Genomic DNA, 16,115 nt, shown 5'->3' on the forward strand with positions numbered 1-16,115 from the left:
ATAGCTGGATCATATGGTAGTTCTATTCTTAATTTTTTGAGGAATCTCCATACTGTTTTCCATACTGGCTGTACCAGTTTGTACTCCCACCAGCAGTATATGAGAGTTCCCTTCTCTCTACATCCTCTCCAACAATTGTTTCCTGTCTTGTTAATTATAGCCATTCTGATGGAAGTGAGGTGATATCTCATTGTAGTTTTGATTTGCATTTCCTTGATAGTTAATGATGTTGAGCATCTTTTCATGTGCCTGTTGACCATCTGTTTATCTTCTTTGGACAAATGTCTGTTCAGATCTTTTGTTCATATTTTAATTGGGTTGTTAGTTTTTTTGTTGTTGAGATGTATGAGTTCTTTATATATTTTGGATATTAACCCCTTATCAGATATATGGTTTGCAAATATCTTCTCCCAATTGTTAGGTTTTCTTTTTGTTTTGTTGATGGTTTCCTTTGCTGTAAAGAACTTTTTAGTTTGATGTAGTCCCATTTGTTTATTTTTTCTATTGTTTCCTTTGCCCGATCAGACATGGTACTTGAAAATATGTTGCTAAGACCAACGTCGAAGAGCGTACTGCCTATGTTTTCTTCTAGAAGTTTCATGGTTTCAGGTCTTACATTCAAGTCTTTAATCTATTTTGAGTTAATTTTTGTGTATGGTGTAAGAAAAAAAAATACAAGTAGACCCATGCTTTCTTAATTTCAATTTTTAAATAAAATATATTTGACAGTCAGCTATGTTCTATGAAGATCCAAATATGAACAAATAAGCAAATATCCAAAGCAACAGATATTGCTATATTATAATACCACATTTTTAGAACATCTATCAAAGCTCATACATTTATCTGGTCGAAATGTTATTTGAATAGTCTCATTAAATATAGGCATTGTTTAGCTAAAGGTTATATGATTTGTCTCACAAAGTTTTATTAGTATGGGATGATTCCTTATTGTTTCATGAATAAAATTATTATATACTTATAAATATCTGAGTATATTTACAAAATTTGATCATGTCACTCTCCTGCCTTGAAACAACTGACCATTTCCTGTGCCTCCAGGATATATTTCAAATTTCTTGGTAAGGCTTTTTTTTTTATTGTGGTAAAATACACATAATATAATATTTGCCATCATTTTAAGTATACAGTTAAATGGCACTAAGTACATTTATATTATTGTATAACCATCACACCATCCATCTCCAGAATCCTTTTCATCTTGCAAAACTGAAACTGTGTACCCATTAAACAATAACTCCCCATTTCCCCCTCCCCCAGCCCTTGGCAACCACCATTCTACTTTCTATCTCTATGATTTTGACTACTTTAAGTACCTCATATAAGTGGAATCACACATTATTTGTCCTTCTGTGACTGGCTTATTTCACTTAGCATAACGTCCTCAAGGTTTATCCATGTTGTAGCATGTGCCAGAATTTCCTTCCTTTTTAGAACTGAATAATATTCCATTGTATGTATATACCACATTTTGCTTAATCATTCATCCATTGATAGACATTTGTGTTTCCTCCGTCTTTTAGCTATTGTGAATAATGCTGTTTTGGATATGGGTGTACAAATATCTCTTCCATACCCTGCTTTCAGTTGTTTTGGGTATATACCCAGAAGTGGAATTGTTGAATCATATGGTTCAAGAAATCATTGCCAACTCCAGTGTTGTGAAGCTTTTGCCCTGTGTTTTCTTCTAAGAGTTTTATAGTTTTAGCTCTTATATTTATGTCTATGATGCATTTTGAGTTAATTTTTGTATATGGTATTAGGTAAAGGTCCAACTTCGTCCTTTTGCATATGAATATCCAGTTTTCCCAGCACCATTTGTTGAAACTCCTGTCCTTTCCCCATTGAACGGTCTTGGCACCCTTGTCAAAAATCATTTGACATTTAAGAAAGGGTTTATTTTTGAATTCTTTGTGTGGCTTTTTACAACCTAACTCCAGCCTATATGTTCAGCTTCATCTCTCGCCACACCACACGAGACGCCCCGTGCGTGCTGCTTACCATTTCTCACATGTGCGTGGAATGCTTCTGTCTGCATGTCTTTGCCCAGTTGTTTCTTCTGCTAGGCAAATGACAAATGCCATTCATCCTCCTTTCCCTAGTGAATGTCCAGTTTTCTTTCAAAATCCAGTGCAATGGTCTTTTTCTTAACTAATCCTTCCCTAACCCCTCTTTGTTATGGGCAGAATTAACCACTTCCTACCCATGGCACACTGGCATATCTTTATTATTTTTTCTACCTCGCGTTACAATTTTCCACATTTTATCTCTCTCTTGCTGGACTCAGAGCTCCTTGCGGGTGGACCGAATTTCCTTCCACATACCCAGAACATAGCATTGTGCCTAAAGAAAAAGGGCACTTACAAAAAGATTTACATAAAGAATGGAGTACATTTTCCGATCGCGTAATAGCCTATTTAAACCACGAAGCAATTTAATTGCCCTTTTAATAGTATTAATCTGAATGCTAGGTCTGCCAACAGATGGCCGTGTAATCCTACCCAGGATGTCGTGGAGGGAGGGGCTTTCTTCACTCAGTTCCATTTGAATAGATGAATTCAAATATGTTATTCAAATATTGTTATTTCATCCCATAAAAATCTACAAGTTCAGCTTTATTGACTCTGCTTTATAGATGAAGAAGCTAAGGCTCAAACAAGTTAACTCACTTGCCCCAGATCATACCACTAATAAGTAGCAGTGCTAGGATTTTACTTCAAATATGTCTTAATCCAAAGTATAGCCTCTCATAATTCTACCACTCAAATCAAACGTTAGCCTTGGAAGTAGCACCCTAGAGTCTATGCCTTTGTCTCACTGATGCTGCCCTTGCCCAGATGCTTTGGGCAGTCTTCATTTGAAACTGCCTTCAAAGCCAGTTTATGAGCCTCCTCCTAAAAGGACTTTTTTTCATCATTTTATAGTCGTGCTTTATTTTGTTACCAAAAATGGTATCTTTCTATTTGATGCCAAAATTTATATTGTAAAGTTGGTCTCAAATGACTTGACTGTTTATACAATTTAGATATCCCTATGAAGCAAAAAGATTTGCCACCACAAAAAATCTGATGCAGGCATTAAAAACATTTATGGAAGAAAGATTCAGATGTGCTTACAGCGGCAGACTTTTATAACCATTCTTTGTTTATCCAATTGTCTGGCGGTGAAGACAACTAGGTTTTATCCCTGACTCATCCATTGGCTGTTTGTCAAGTTAGGCAAGTATAATTTTGTTCTCTGTCTAGAAGAAGAAGATTGTCTTCTATCTTGCTCACAGTGGAATTGCAAGGTTAATGCCTTTTATCTTGAGTATAGCATTTAGCAGACCGTGGGTGCTTAATATATGGTAATAATAGTGATAATAATGAATGTTGATAATTAAAGGTCTTTTATAATTACCAAATTTCTAATGTGTGTTAAATATAATTAAAAGGAAATGATATAAATTAATATGCATGCACACGAAAACTAGAGCTAGCCACAGCTTTTATTTTTAGCTTCTTAACATCATGAATGTGAATCCAGTATGAAGAAATCCAATTATAATGACAGTTTCACCAGGGTCATATACAGAGACCCCTGCAGGGTCTGAAAACTAGAGAGGCATCTGTTTGAGTTGAAAAACATGGTTAGGGATGGGAAACCACAAGAGACTTTTGTGATTGGAGATTGACCACGTGAAATTGTGCATTGGACATTATTATTATAATTTATCCCCATAATACTCTGTGAGTTCTATGAGAGAAAGATACTTTTCCTGGAAGCTGGGCATCATCCCAGGAATGGGTAACAATTAGATCTGTCTGGAAGATCTCTACAAGTTGTAGGTGGAAGAGAGGAAACAAGAACCATAGATAATTTCCCATGAAATTCGGCTTGGAGATTCATCTTTTGAACTCAGATTATTACTATCTCGTAAGGTACTAGAGTCGCTGGTGGGAATTGTGAGCTGGGGCAGCAGCTGGGTGGAATGGTTAAGAACATGGATTCTAAAGCTTGACTGCCTGGTTCAAATCTAGTTCTACCACGGACCAGCTGGTTGATTTTTGTCAAATATTTCCCTCCTTCTGGTCTCGCTATCTCATCTGTAAAATGGTGATAATAACAATACAAACAATACTTACCTCATAGGGTTTATTGAGAAATAAATGAGTGATTATTCGTAAAGATTCTTACAACATATGGTAAGTAGTGTATGTGTTTGTGAAATAAATACACTTGTTGGATTTGTGCCGTAGTGAAGGAGGAAGGGGTGGTGGGATAAGTTAGACCATAGAAGTAATTCTGAGAGTAATCTTTTTTAAAGGCTGAATTTGATCAGGTTTAGCTTTAATTTAAGGAAGGCACTTAGCTCACAGCTAGAAAAAAATATTGATTCCCAAGTTGAACCTTAATGTGTGTTGAGTGTCTTTTGCTTATAGAGACCCTTGCAAGTTTTTTCCATTTGAAAACGAAACAAAACCTGCCAAACCCCTCCGAAGACAATTCTTCAGGCAATATTGGAACTGCGTCAATGAATTCAGCTCTAGTTTTCCTCTCTTGATGTGAAATGGTTCTCTTCCTTATACACGTTTTGTTTAAATTGAAAACCTAGAAGGAAATAGGAAAAGGGGGATTATTAAGAAACAGGGCGATTTCAAGTGGTTCAAACCTGCAGTTTTCTGAAAGCCCTGCCCTTGGGCATTTCCCGGTTTGCTCTTCCTGCCCCCTCACTTGTCTGCCCGGCAGACACCTTGTCTTCTGTGAAGACTGGGCTAAAACACCACCTCCTGTTTAAATCCTTGTCCAACACCCTGCTCCCTGGCAGAAGTCTGGTGCCATTTCAGCAATATTTTTTAAAGTAGTGCATGATGTGGTGTTTGTTGAGATCATGATGAAAATATATTGGAGGAAGCAGTATTTAATACAGGACAAAAATATCAGAGGGCAGACACAAGGACCACTAGAGCGCAGAGTATCCGCCCCTCTCACGTCACAGGCTGGACGCCTACTCAGGCAGGGCCTGCTGTGCTCCGAGGTCGACCAGAAGTCCCTCCTCAGTTCCTGCTGCCCCTCCTCTCAGTGAGAAGGGGTCATACTTCTGTCATGAACACTTATCATTTTTGTTTGTCTGTCTCCCTGCCTCCTCTAGAGTGGAAGTGCATTGGGGGCAGAGAATGTGCTTTTGATCTTTGCAGCCCAGCTCTGAGCGCGGGATAGCTATTTAATAACTGGTTGACTGAATAAACGAATGAATGAATAAAAGTGGATAGGCAAATGGAAAGAAAGGAACAATGAACAAATTGGCAGATTCCAACAGGTTAATGTTTTATGGAGAAAAAATTTTAAAGGCAGTACTTAAGTAAAGAATAAAGTGTTTTTAAAGGAAATGGAGAGTATATTTTTGTTTTCTGCATTCACTGTTAAATGATGAACGAATGGACTTCATTCAGCATGAAATTTATCTACATCTTATGTCTATATCACAAAGTAAAACAGCATTCATAGAACTCTGAGAATATTTTGCCATGTCTGCATTTTTAATATAGTTCAAACTCAATCCCTCCAAGTCCCTTTCTAGCTTCTTTCATTTTAAACTTGGTGGTGATGGTAGGGGAGGGGGTTTGTTTGGAAATGATTATAGTCATTCAAGTCCAGCCTCTGATCAGTGCTTTCTTAACAAGTTGAAAATATGTAATTTAATTTATTTATCTGTCTATTTGGGAGAGTAATTATAAAACCTGCCAAAATGACCATTTAATGTCAATTTATGTTTCTCTAGATTTCTGAATCTCTTTGGATGAATAGATAAACTAGAAATTAGACCCTTTGCGCCAATATATTCTATTAAACATGAATATCAAGAAAATTCTGATCTTGGGGGCCGGCCCGGTGGCGCAAGTGGTTAGGTGCGTGCGCTCCACTGTGGTGGCCCAGGGTTCGCCGGTTCGGATCCTGGGCGCGCACCGACACACCGCTTGTTAAGCCATGCTGTGGCGGCGTCCCATATGGAGTAGAGGAAGACGGGCACGGATATTGGCCCAGGGCCAGTCTGCCTCAGCAAAAAAGAGGAAGATTGGCATTGAATGTTAGCTCAGGGCTGGTCTTCCTCACAAAAAAAAAAAAAAATGAAGAAGAAGAAAATTCTGATCTTGGACCAGATATGTGTTTACTGAATATCCATAAACTACTTTCCATAAAATAACAAATAGAATACATATTCATCCTAGTGCTCCTGCTTCTACTTTTTCTTTAGTTACCTTTAGTACTTACACAGATAAATTGTGAAGCCATACTATAGCCATTTCTTGTATAACTACACCCCACGTGATAGAAACCCCTGGGTGAATTGTTTTGTTTTGTTTTGCTTCTAACCTACGTGGTTAAACTGATTTATTGCATCATGTAACCTAAGACAATTTACTTTAGGAACTGCCAAATTGATTTTTGGTTTTAGAGTTCTTGCTAATTTTCAAACTGTTGGGCCAAAGATAACATGTAAAATTAAATATTTTAAAACCATGAATCTAGGCATCAATTTCAGGATAAAATTCTTCTGGCCTAAATTGGAGAAAAAATTTTGTATAGTTTTAGCTCATTGCATGATTCCCAACTGATATTATACCTAGAGACAATTATGGAAAATTAAGGCGTGGTCACGCTCTCATAATATTTTCCCACTTTTGACTATGTGAGTTTTCTGAGATCTTTCATCCATAAGTTGGGCTGACTCTGCAAAATGGTTCATAATGTCTTCCTTCATTTAACAAACATTGTGCCAAATGCCATGGTTTGTGCTAGGGATTAAGAGATGAATAAAACATGAATCTCTCCCCAGGGAACTCTTATTTATGTGTCTCTTTGCCTCATCCATTGAGGAGTATAGACATATACATGGAAATTATGATACAATATGGCAGGTGCAATTATTCTATGTACAAGGAAAATCTATGGAAAACTAACAGGGGAATTTGAAAATAATTCTTGATGGATGGAAGTTTCATGGAAATGCTGAGTCTTAATGGATGAATAGGAGGCAACCAGGCCAAATCATGGGAAAATGCATTTTAGCCAGAGGGTTATAGGAATAAAGACAGAGATGCCAGAAATAGTTTTCCCGAGGAATTACAAACACTTTAGTCTTGCTGAGAAAGCGTTGAGAGATGAGGGGCCAAATCATGAAGGACCATGTATGTCATATACAGGAGCTTGACTTTTATATGTCATGCAAGACCACTGAAAAGTTTTAAGTAGAGGGGTTACAGGTTCAACTTTACAAAGACCAAAGAGTAGAGATAAGAAAATCCTTAGGAGTTTGTTGTAGTATGACTCAGGGCAGAGGGGGCAAAGACCTGAATTACATCATGATCCCTTTATAGATATAAACTCAGTGATTAATTCAGCAATAATTACAAAACATCACAACCACGCTTTGTGCTTCTACTTTTTCTTTAGTTACCTTTAGTACTTACACAGATAAATTGTGAAGCCATACTATAGCCATTTCTTGTATAACTACACCCCACGTGATAGAAACCCCTGGGTGAAATGTTTTGTTTTGTTTTGCTTCTAACCTACGTGGTTAAACAACAACAACGATGTTCTAAGTGCTTCAAATATATTATTATATCTAATCCTCATAACAATCCAATGGTGTATGTACCATTTCTATCCCCGTTTTATTGATAAGGAAAGGAGGCACATAGAGATTAAGAAGAGGCCAAATTGGTCAGTCAGAAAGCTAATAAGTGGCAGAAATATTTAGGAAATAAAATCCACGGATCTTAGATAAGGGGGTAGAACATACAAGAGATGTCAAGAATAATTTCCAGGTTTCACTTTTGTGTAACGAGGCAGATGAGTGTCTACCAACTGACATACAGAATCAGTTTGTAGGCAGAGATACAAGTAGAGATGCTTGGAAGTCAATGAATAGGAGTTCAAACCTTGAAGTCATTGATATCCTTATCAAGAGCAGTTTCAGTAGAGGAAAGTGGGGTAGAAGCTCTTGTGTTGTTGGTTGAGAAGGAAATTAGAGGCAAAGCAGTGGAAACAGCTCTTACAGGATTTCTGATCACATTGGGGAGAACACACACACAGGTAAATTTTATATGCTAGTAGCAATTTAAAAACTCTTAGTTTCAAGTGACAAAAGTACAATTTAAAATGTCTCAGCCAAAAACTAAGGGACATTTTTTCTCTGAGAATGTTGCATGTGATCTGTGAGCACGTTGAACATCCACATCTTGGGAAGTGAGAGATGCAACTGGGCTTCAGCAAAAACTGGAATCAGAGATTCAAGTAATTGCCTCTGCTTTCTTCTTTCACAGATTACATCATGTTTGTTTGCAGACCAGCTTCCTCAACATAAGGGAAACATGGCTGCTAACAATTCCAGTTTTCCCATCTCCAGAGAGACACTAATTCTTCTTCTATGCTCCAGGAAAGAAGCCTGATTTGCCACTTTGAGCTGTGGCTACTTGAAATCGGCCATGGCAGTGGGGTGGAGGGAGTGGTCTACGGCCACATGACATTTGGTACCTAGTTCCATTGGAGGAAGAGCAGTTTCCAGTGTGAGGAGGATTGGGCAGACGTTCCCATAGATGTGTACCCAGAGCCAAAGCCAGGTGTAAAATCAATAATGGCAGTGAGTGCTGGAAGTTCTAGCTAAGAGCTCTGTGCCAGAGTGGCCAAGGAGGCCTCAAGGAGAAAGATGGCTTAATGTGGGCCTTAAAGGAAGGGTGAGTATTAGACAGGCAGGTAGAATTCAGTGAGCAAATTCATAGCAGCAAGAATATATAAGCAGTGTTTGGACAGAGGCAGACCTTACTGGGCAGAGTAGAAGAATTCCAAATGCACTGTTTCTCAAAGAGTAATCGAAAGACCACTTGCCTCAGAAACACCTGAGGAGTTTGCAAAAATGCCAGTTCCTGGACCACAGCCCAGTCTGTTGAATCAGAATCTTTGAGAGCAGGGTCCAGGGAATCTGCATCGTAGACAGGTACCCTCTGTGATATGTAATCTCCAGTGTGATGGGAGAATGGTGTAAAATTAAGTTATAAAGAGAGACTGGACCTGGCTTGTGGTGGGCAAGCTGCTTGAGCGGCAGGAGGTGTGGAAGCTGTTTCGACATCGATGTGGAAATAGAAGAAATCCTTAGAGAATAATCTCTGTGAATTTATTCAAAGATGTGTTGGGTAGAGTGAAAAGATAACAATATATTTGACAAATTAATAAACACACTGGAGTTGTGAGTAACAAATTAACTGTAACATTTTGCGTGAAGTTGTGAAGAAGAAGAAGAAAGTGGGACAGACATTCTGTTGAAGAGGAAAGGAGTGGTAAAACACAAAGGCCTCCTTTTTAGTATAGGATAATTTGACAGGACCGTAAAGACACCCTGGCGTGACAGATTATTTAAAACATAAGCACGTGTTTTTATTCATCCCCCATTTAATAAATCATATTTAGTATCATCAGCTTCATTGAACAAGTAGACAGGGAAAAAAACAACCACCTAACTGTCTCCCTCGGAAAAGGAGTTTTGTCTCAGGTCACAGAAGCAGTAATTTAGGACACAGACTCCCTTAGGTCTGGAAAAGTTAATGTCTCTCAAATTACTAACTGACATTCACCAAATGTAAGAACAGATAACGTTTCCCCCAAAGATTCTGTGCCTGTTATTCTGCCATTTGGCTAAAACACTAATCTTAATCCGGTCGTGTTGAACAGAACAACCTGCCCTTTTAGCATCTCTTTGTCTGGCAGGAGTTCTGACATTTGGTTGTATGGTTAAAATCAAGGCTGAAGTGCAATTTGTTTCTGGTGAAGCAGTTAAGATAGACATTCTGACTCGTGGAAGCCTGGACTGATGGAGCAATCTGTGAAGCAGAAAACTCCAAACCACAGGTGGTTTGGGCTGCTTCTCCCGGAGGTAAGAATACCCTGTGTTCAAGTTAAACCTTAACAGCAAGGGTGTTGCAGACGAGGAGTCTGGAGACCCTCCTTCTGTCTAAGCTTTGGGGCTGGATCGCGTGGCCTTGGAGAAGCTACCTAACTTCCCAGGGACGGCTGCTTCTTGTGTATGATGAGAAAGATGATATGATAACAATGGGAGTTCTCATACAATACTGGTAGGGACATAGATTGATATAACACATTTGGAAATTACCAATGATCTTAATTCTCAGTTATGAATTTGTAATGAGGAGACATGTTTTTCTACCCTTTTTGTTTCATTTTTACAGCTTTTCTTTAGTTCTAAATCATCTGATTTCAAGGAGTGTGTCTAACTTTTATTTTCAGTTTTTCGTCATCTCTCTTAAGTAGCCAAGAAGACACTGAAAGAGTTAGAACTGTCTTGGAGTTGGCTTCCTCTAAATCCCATGCAGTGCATAAAGGGTGAGGATGGCGTGCACTAGAACAAAACTGGCCGTTCTTACTGGGAGGGAGATAAGATGAAATGATCTGCATAGAAAACCAACACGCTTCCTTGGGTCGCCAAATACTTTTTTGTGTCCATTTTTTTCTACTGTGTTTTCTTATTCTTCCAAATACTGGGCTTTCCCAGTCTATGACTTGTCTTTTTAACTTGATTTCTTTGTTATAGATAGGTTTTAAATTTTAATATATTCATGTTTATTAGTTTTGTTGTGCTGTGTGTGTGTTTAAAGAAATAATTTCCTACTCTAAATCACGACGATATTTTTCAATATTATTTTTTCTGAGAATTCTTAAGTTTTATTTTCCGTATTTAAACCTTTAAGACACCTATAAATTTTATAAGTGGTGTGAGTAGGGATCTATTTTTATTTTATTTTTTGGTATTGGAGTGCCATTTAAAATAATTAATGAATGTTGTTTATTGAGTTTTATTTCTATGTTTATTCAGATAATAATTTTTCTCCTCTAATCCCTGAGAGTACTGTGTTCCGTCGACACATTTTCTGATGTCCAGCCTTCCTTGCATTCCCATGATAGAGCCTCCTAGGCCGTGATGTATTCTGGTTTATATATTGCTGAATTCAACTTACTAATCTTTTGTCTAGGATGTCAGCATCTGTGTAACTGAGATAGTTCTGTACTTTTATTTCTTGCATCGTCCTGGTTTGGTTTTGGCATTGTGCCTTACATACCTCTGTAAGCTTCACAAAGTGAGCAGGGAAGCTTTTACTGTATTTTTCCCCCATTTTCTGAGGCACTTTGTGTTTAGCATTGGGACTGTGTTTTTTGCAAACTCTTCTGTTCAGTCTGGGACTGTGTGTGTGGGTGTAGTTCGTTTGTGAGTAGAGTGGTGCACAGGAGGAGGTGGCTGATTCAGATTTTCTGTTTTGGCTACATAAATTTTGGCATGTTGCCAATTTTTAAAATTTCTTGAAATTTATCCATATTGTCTTAAGTTTTCCAGTTTATTGGTATGAATAGCCTTAGAATTTTAAAATAATTTCTGCTGTTTGTATAGATATGAACTCCCCAATCCCTAATATTGTTAATTTGTACATTTTCTGTTTTTTCTTCCCTTGATCAGTCTTAATGGAGATTTGTCTATATTATTGGTTTTTAAAATTGTTTTCGAAGAAACAACTTCTGATTTTGTCAATCCCTCTATTCTTTCTTTTTTTTCTATTTTAACTTGTCTTATTTCCTTTGTTCTTGTTTAAAGTACAGTAAGAGTAGAGAAAGAATAAATTTATTTATTTTCACTTCCTTGCTTTAAATAAATGCACTTAGAATAGACTTGCTTCTCTCATGAGACTGCAGCTCCCACAGCGGCCTCCCTGGCATTGTGTGCACAGGACCTGCACTTGCTGTTCGTTTCTCAGTGCTGGGATCTCCTCATGACCCTATGAGATATTTAATAGCACATTTGAAGGTTTATGAACATAGCACTCTAGACCCATTGCTCATTTCATCACAGTGTTCAAATAGAGATTTATATGATAATGAGTTCTGGAAATTTGTGGTGGTATTTTGTGATCTAGTATATGGTTAGTTTTTGTAAAAATTTAATGTGTAATTAAAATTAATACCTATGTCCTACTTGTTTCTCTACCACCTCCGGTTTCTTCACTCTGTCGTTCAAACACTATATATACCTACTTTTTAAAATTTGCCCTATCTGCCAGTTTCTGGTAGAGCTGTGCTGAAATCTCCTTGTATGGTGATAGGTTTGTGCAATTCTGCTTCTGACTTGGAGAGAGTGTCTTATGTGTGCTGGGCTGTGTCATTGGCTGGTTATAATCCTGATTGTTGTATCTTCTTGATGAGTTCTTCCTTTTGTTTGAAATTTCTCTCTTTATCCACATTAGTAACTTTTCATTAAATCCTATTTTATCTGATATATTTGCAGTCATCAGTTTGTTTTGGTTACAATTTTCCTGGTGTGTTTTTCTATCCCTTTATTTTCAACCTCTTGGTGTGGTTTTACCTTAGGCATGTAGATAGGGGCATGCGGGCCATATAGATAGAATATATTTAAAAGTTAATCTGATTATCTGTGTATTTAAATAGATTAGTCCAGTCTGTTTAAAATTATTGTGGTTAGTGATCTGTCTGGTCTTCTTTCTGATCACTGTTGGATTGATAGTCCCCCCCCCCGCCGCCATTTTTTGTTTCAAATCTATACATTTTATGTGTATGTTTTACTCATTACTCAAATTTTAACGTGTAAATTTTATTATTTCATGCTAAAGAATTTTGAAGTAGATTTTAAGCACTATGATACAATGGGCAGAATTGGCTGAAACAATGCTGGGAGCTCACCCTAGGTTTCCTGAAAAATAAGCTGGCCGGGACCAGAGCCCTCGCCCTCGCCCTCACCCTGAGAGGAAGGGGCTGCACTTGGACTCATCTTCAGTGGGGCCAGTGGCTCCCTGGCACAAGCAGCAGGCACAGCAGATTCCCACGGGCCCCAAGATCGCCAGGTTCAAGGCAGCTAGCCTTTGCAGACCACCTCAATAAACAGCTGGTGTCCACACTGCACAGCCTGGTGCCTCGCTTCGTGTTTATTCCTGGCACTGAGAAGGCTACTCTTACACTCATCCTATGAGAGGATGTTCTGTGATGCCTACCCGTGGCATGTCCAACAGAGCGCCCTGGTCTCTGCTGAACTTTCCTCGAAGTCAGTGGAATGCTCAAGGAACCTGTGCTGTCTCGCTTTTTCCTGCCCGCCACCCGCTCCCCACTAGCTTCAATTTCCCCAACCCTGTTCCTTAGCCCATTCTGTGTGAGGTTGTGAAATCATCCTGAGCCCGGCTGCCTAAAAGGTGGTGACCGCTAAAGTATCTGCCTTGCAAGACAGAAACATGATATACAACCCCTGAAAACCGACACATGTATCTCAAAAAATAGAAATCTTTTTCTACATTGTAATTGTAACATTTTTGTGCCTCATGAAATTAACAGTTTTTAATATCATATAGTACCTAATCCATATGAAAATTTCTTTAATTGTCCTCCAAGTATTGTTTTTAATTAGGATTTAATCCAAGACCATACGTTTAATCCAGGACCACACATCTGATTGCTGTGTCTTTTATATCTCTATAATCTAAACAGGCCGTTTATTTATTTACACTGACTTGCAGAAAAACCAACCCGTTGTCCTTTGGCAGGTCATCTTTGATGGATTTGATTGCTTCCTTGAGAAGTAACTGGACTTGTTCTTCTAGTCCCTGTAGGTTCTGTTAACCGGAAGTTATATCTAAAGGCTTGGTTAATTTAAGTTAAATGTCTTTAGCAAGATTATATCATGGGTAATATGTACTTCTTATGTATCAAATCAAAAGACAAAAAATAGCTGTTTTGCTTTGTTTTTCACCATTAGTGACCTAAATTTGATTACTGGATTAAGGTCATCCCTCCATTGCACACATGAATCTGTTCTACTTGTAGCCAGAAACAATCATTTATGGACTAACTTGGGTACTATATCCAGTTACTGTCAATAGTGTTTATAACACTTGATAATTTTATCCTGAAACAATCATTTCTTTAAGTATTACAATATGATGCTTTTTAAATTCTCTCATTTCTTCTACACTTGCTGGCATTCTTTTATTATATAGTGCTTTCCCTAGCCTTCAACTGGAGCTATTTGATTACTCTGCAATATAGTTCATACTAGTAATGTAGGAAAAATGCTTAATTTTTTGCTTTAAATGACTAATTTTCAAAGTAAATAATTTGATTCAGAAAAGTGCCCAATGGTGACAAGTGAGTTTTCTCAAGCTGTTTCTTTCTTGAGTGTCACTGTGGACTGAGACTTTCATGGATGTAGTATGATGTAAGTTACAGTCATTCTTTCTGATGCCTCAGCTTTGGAGAATAGGAAGCCCCTTCAGATTAACTTCTGAGTTCTTGACATGACTCTTAATTTTTATAAGATTCCTTGCTTTCTGGAACAGCCAGATTTCCCAATATCCCCTCATACCTTCCTTGCCCCAGACTTGGTATCAGTCTTCTCTTCAAAGACCTATGGAGAATGGTATGGACCTGGACCAAAATCCAGGTTCTAAGCATGCACTTTCTTCCTGAGAGTACATTATTTCTATGTCATTTTCTGGCCAGAGTCAGAAAAATATATGAATTTACATGTTTAAAATCTTGAGTTAAAATCAGTATCTCTAATGCAGTTTTAGCATTCAGACAGAATTTGTTCAGAGTTTAATTTTTTGATTTTCTAATTGCTTCTCTTTCACCCTGAAAGTCTTGATTGTTGTTAACTAACATAATTACTTGTTTGATTTATCTTACAATTTAAAAAGTTAAAAATAACAGCACTGATATTACTACAAACAACAAAAGATGTACATCAAAGTATTTTAATCTAAAGTCACTTGACATTTTTTACTTTGTAGTTCATCATGTATTTGTGTGTATGGATGTGTGTTATGTGTGTATGGATATACACATACATACACATAGCAATTTTTAAAATGAATTTTTGCTATTCTGAATTTCTGTCTCCCTAGACATGATTTCAAACTACAGTAATTCTTCACTGTTTCCTTCCATTTTCTTCTTCTGGCATTCTTTTCAGACATTCATTGGGATCTCTCAACCTATTCTTCTAGAGTCCAGCAAGTCTATAGCTTGGGCCTCACTGACCTCTTGGTTCTGGTGCTGTCCTGCTGTGGTAAATTTTGAAAAGATGTCAAAAAACTTGTCTTATTTGCTTTGAAGTAAGAAACCAAGATAAAACTAAAAATTAAAAAGAGCTTAGACAACATTTCATCTCATGCTATGTTTTTATTTAATTTCAGAGTATACTGTGGTCTTTATCTCGTTGAGGCAAGCTTGCCTTTTAGAGTTTCTTTGTCTTTTTATATTTTATCTTTTTTTCTGTGTATTTTAAGTAGAGATGGTATCAAATTCTGACTATTCTGCTATTCTTTGCTGGAAGTAACTAATGATGTTTTTTAAATGGAAGAAGTGGAGAAAAATCCCATTTCTCCTTTATTAAGGAATGAATGTCCAATATTAATGGAATATTATACCATAAAACAAAGTCTTTTTCATTGTATAGAGCATCCATACTTTTGATCTTTATTAAAATTATAGATATAAATTGAGTGAGTTCTTATTTGTATTTCTTCTTCTGATCCTATGTAGTCTCACACGTAATAATAAACTTTGGACTTTTGGTTAACTTATATTGTTATAAAGAAATAAGAAGATATAGTTTGAAGACTGTATTTCTGTTATTAGTAAATCATGGGTGTTAAATAATATGTTCATGAATTGTATTTGCACTATTAAGGACTGCCTACATGTTTGTAAACTTGTACTTGAATTTAATAAGTAAAATACTTCAGGCTATTTATTAAAAGATAAGAGATATCCAAATTCCATTTCATATTGCTGGCTCATACCTATGGTACAGTTTACAGTGTGGATATTTTTGTTCTAAATAACATTTTCTCATTTTTGTAAAAATTATTTTAAATAGAAAAATTGAACATAACTCTAATAAGGAAGAAAATAACATTCTTCTCTGTAACTGCATTCATTTACTGTTTAAAAAAATCATTCGTATTAATTGCTATGGCCATATTTCTTAGTTTAGTTCTATTTGGTAACAGTGATGATGTAGGCTTTTGAAAAACAATATCAAG

The 16,115-nt window shown here is 37.0% G+C and overlaps 1 protein-coding gene across 1 annotated transcript in view; it reads left to right on the forward strand.

Annotated features, from left to right (window-relative positions):
* PARD3B (par-3 family cell polarity regulator beta) overlaps positions 1-16,115 on the forward strand; it is a 929,552-nt gene that overhangs the window by 437,216 nt on the left and 476,221 nt on the right. The window lies entirely within an intron of this gene.

Source organism: Ceratotherium simum, chromosome 9 (assembly GCF_057802395.1).
Source record: "Ceratotherium simum simum isolate JZ-2026a chromosome 9, ASM5780239v1, whole genome shotgun sequence".
NCBI classification, from domain to species: Eukaryota; Metazoa; Chordata; class Mammalia; order Perissodactyla; family Rhinocerotidae; genus Ceratotherium; species Ceratotherium simum.